The 3,578-nt window shown below is 38.4% G+C and overlaps 1 non-coding gene across 1 annotated transcript; it reads right to left on the bottom strand.

Annotated features, from left to right (window-relative positions):
• Window positions 1–1,298: 1,298 nt before the first annotated feature.
• On the bottom strand, window positions 1,299–1,361 carry LOC148001097 (U7 small nuclear RNA). Its single transcript, XR_015639170.1, has one exon. It is a non-coding gene; the product is annotated as a U7 small nuclear RNA (small nuclear RNA).
• Between the last annotated feature and the right edge of the window lie 2,217 nt (window positions 1,362–3,578).

The following is a 3,578-nucleotide window of genomic DNA, read 5'->3' as shown; positions in this document are numbered from 1 at the left end:
ATCACCATCATGGCATTGAACTCTGGATGTCAGGAACTTGAAGCAGCTGATCACATTTCGTCATAGTCAGAAGAGAGCAATGGATGAACGGGTGCCAGTGCTCATCTTGCTTGCTCCGCTTTATACACTTTTGGATATTCTGTGAAACACTGAGGTAGATATTCCCACATCAATCAAATAAGCAAGATAATTCTCCCAAAGGCATGCCAAACTCCCTTCTCCCAGGTGATTCGAGATTCTTTCAAGTTGAGGGTTTACCCTTGCCATCACAGGATCCTTGGAGCAGGATGGCGGAAGATAAAAGAGATAAGTTTGATTTGCCATGGCCATAAGATATCAGTAAATGCATAACACAGAAGACAGCCCCCAGAAGTGGGACCTCTGTGAAAAGTACATAGGGAGGAGTATGTTACAGGGATGGAAAGTTCAGCTTTGGATACTGTGTGTGTATACACATGGGTCCAAAGGACCCAGGCTGACCACAGCAGTATAACAGGAAAAAGCCAGGAACAAAACCAACTTGTCTTGCCAGTATTTCTAGGGTAAAACAGAGGGTAGAATAACAGAGGGGCATGCGGAACATGTAAAGGAGGGAAGGTGAAGAGGTAGAACGAGAGCAGGACAAGAGTAGATCAGAGATCCCAAGTGCGAGGCCTCAGAAGGACAACAGGTTACTATAAGGAAGTGAGGGGAAGAGAGAAAGAGTGGCCTGAGACTGGGTATGGAGAATGTGTAACTTTGAGAGTGAAAAAATAAAATAAATAAAATGTAAAAATAATATACACACATACACACACAAAAACCTGTAAGGAAACACTGCCAAACAATATCATATACATCAGCACCAACCCTAACGACCAGGAGAGCATGGAGTGACAGATTTCAAGCTTTGAAAGTAAGTAGCTGTCAACTAAGATTGCTATATACCACAGCAAAATTAAGTGCTGAAAGAGATGGGGAAATAAAAGTATTTCCAGACAAAAGACAAACACATGTTAAGGCGTGTGTTTAACTTGTGACAACTAACATGGCACTACAGAAGATTCTCAAAGGAATATTACACAAGGGAATACATCCACACACGATGATCCAGGGAAGAATATATCCCCAGAAAACAGAAGAGACCTGGGAAGGAATCAGTCAAGCCCAACACAGTAAGCCAGCAAATATCCAACACTATGAGGAAAAAGAGTAGAGAAGAACTATTAAGTAATCAACTCCCCAGAACAATAGAAAACAAGACTATAATTAATAGCAAGCCTTTCACAATTATAACCATAAATGCCTTACAGCTATAATAGCGTTTTTCTGACCAAAGTCAGAAAACTCACCAGAAAAAGTCTAAAAGAGCTATTTTATCTCTCTATGTAGCTTTTCGGTTTTCCAACCAAAGTCAGAAAACCTGCCAAAAAAAATCAAAAGAGTCATGTTTGTTCTCTAAAAAGTTTTCTTTAGGTACCTTTCTCTCTCATAGACCAAAGCCCAGTCTTATTTACATATCAATTCAGTCATATACTCCATATTCCCTCTTGATTATCCTATGAATCAGCATTTTATGACCTCAGCACCTTGATTCTTAGAAAAAGGCAGCAAGTACTTTTTTTTTTTAACATAGCAAATGAATTCAGACATCTTTCTGCCTTTGTAAGCACAACTAATAAGTTTAGTTGGGTGGGATCTTGCCCTAAGATCACCATTCCCTAAATTCTTTATCTCCTTTCTTAATATTTTTCTGACAAGCAGGCTCATAAGTAGAGTTGCCTCTCCTCTTTTAGGTCCATTAAGCCCCTTATACAATTCATATATTTTCCATAGTTGAGGAATATCCTAAAAGACAGCTTTTACACTGACTTATTCATTCTTGAATTCATGTTTTCCGAGTTCTTTCCCGCAGCCTTAGTGGTCGTCGGTGTCAGTGTCACAGGGATACATTGTAGCTTCCCAGAATTGTGCTTTGCTTGATTATTGTGGAGTCATTAACCTCAAAATAGAGGACATTCCTAAAGAAGGAGCATAAACTAAATTATGTACATTAATATTACATTACATTAATACACAAGCAAACCTTATGCTTTACTCCAGGGATGGAACTGTGTCATACTGTCCCATGCAGGACTCAGCACCAACTGTCTGCTCTTTCCAAAATATATACTTGGAAAAGAGATCCATGAATTGAGAGTCAAGAATTGGAAATTAAACTATCAAGTAAATAAAACCTGCAAATAACCTGGAGTAGCAGTTCTCATATCTGATAATGTAGATGTCATACAAAAACTGGGCATAAAAGATAAAAGAGACCACTGCATATTAGTAAAGAGAGTAATTCACCAAGAGAACATAATTATTATCAATATTTAAGCACCAAATCTTGCCCCCCCAATATCATAAAGTCAAACAGTAAAAATCATAAAAGACCACTGAGTCCTGAGACAATAATAGCAGTACACTTAAGTAGATGACTCATACATCTACGGAGATCTTCCAAATTAACAATCAGCCCAGAAACTCCAGATCTGGTCTATGCCATAGGTCATCTGTACCTAATAGATATCTACTGAACCTCCCAGCCAACTGATAGGCAAGACCCATTCTTCTCAGCAGTACATGGAAACTTCTCTAAAATTGACCACTTATAGGCCACCAAACAACTTCAATAATTTCAAAACCTAAGTAATTCACCACACATTGCCAGACTATAGAGGAATAAAACAAGACATTGACAGCAAGGAGATCCACAGAAAATACACAGATACTTAGAAACTGAGCAGCATGCTCTTAAATGAGCCATATATCGTGGAAGAAATTAGCACTTAAGTTTTACAATCCCGAGAATAAAATGGAAATGATACTGTCACCTACCATCTACCTAAATCTGTGGGCTATAGACTCGGAAGTCCCAAGAGCAAAGTTTGTAGTGGTGCACAGATACATTAACAAATCAGAAAGATCCCATGTAAATGATCATTTAGAAGAAGCAAGACGAATCCAAATCCAAAAGTGGTGATAGCAAAAAATAATAAAGATTGGGGCAGAAGTTAATGAAATACATACAAAAAGATCAATGAATAGAATTATTAAACAAAAATGGTTCATGAAAGGATGAACAACATTGAATAAGCCCTAGCAACACACACAAAAATAGAGATTAAACCCAAATTAATAAAATTAGAGATGAAATGAGAGTCATTACAACAGACTTTGATGAAATCCAGATTATCCTCAAGGAATGTTTTTAAAATGTATATTCCAAAATGTTGAGAAAACTCAGAAGACATATACCTACACTTAAGCATATATGACCTACCAAATTAAAAAGCAAGAAGATTGAAGCAATAATGAAAAGTTTCACACAGAGAGAGGGGGGGAGGGAGGGAGGGAGGGAGGAAGGGAGGGAGGGAGGAAGGGAGGGAGGGAGGGAGAGAGAGAGGGGGGGAGAGAGAGAGAGAGAGAGAGAGAGAGAGAGAGAGAGAGAGAGAGAGAGAGAGAACAAAAACCCTCGTTTGGACAGGAATCTGTTCCTCTAGATTCTACCAAATATTCAGGAAAGATTACAAACTAACTCTTCCAAACTGTTCTAT

This window comes from Rattus norvegicus, chromosome 15, assembly GCF_021556685.1.
Source record: "Rattus norvegicus strain SHRSP/BbbUtx chromosome 15, alternate assembly SHRSP_T2T, whole genome shotgun sequence".
Classification (NCBI taxonomy): Eukaryota; Metazoa; Chordata; class Mammalia; order Rodentia; family Muridae; genus Rattus; species Rattus norvegicus.
This window is presented reverse-complemented; position numbering and strand designations above follow the sequence as displayed.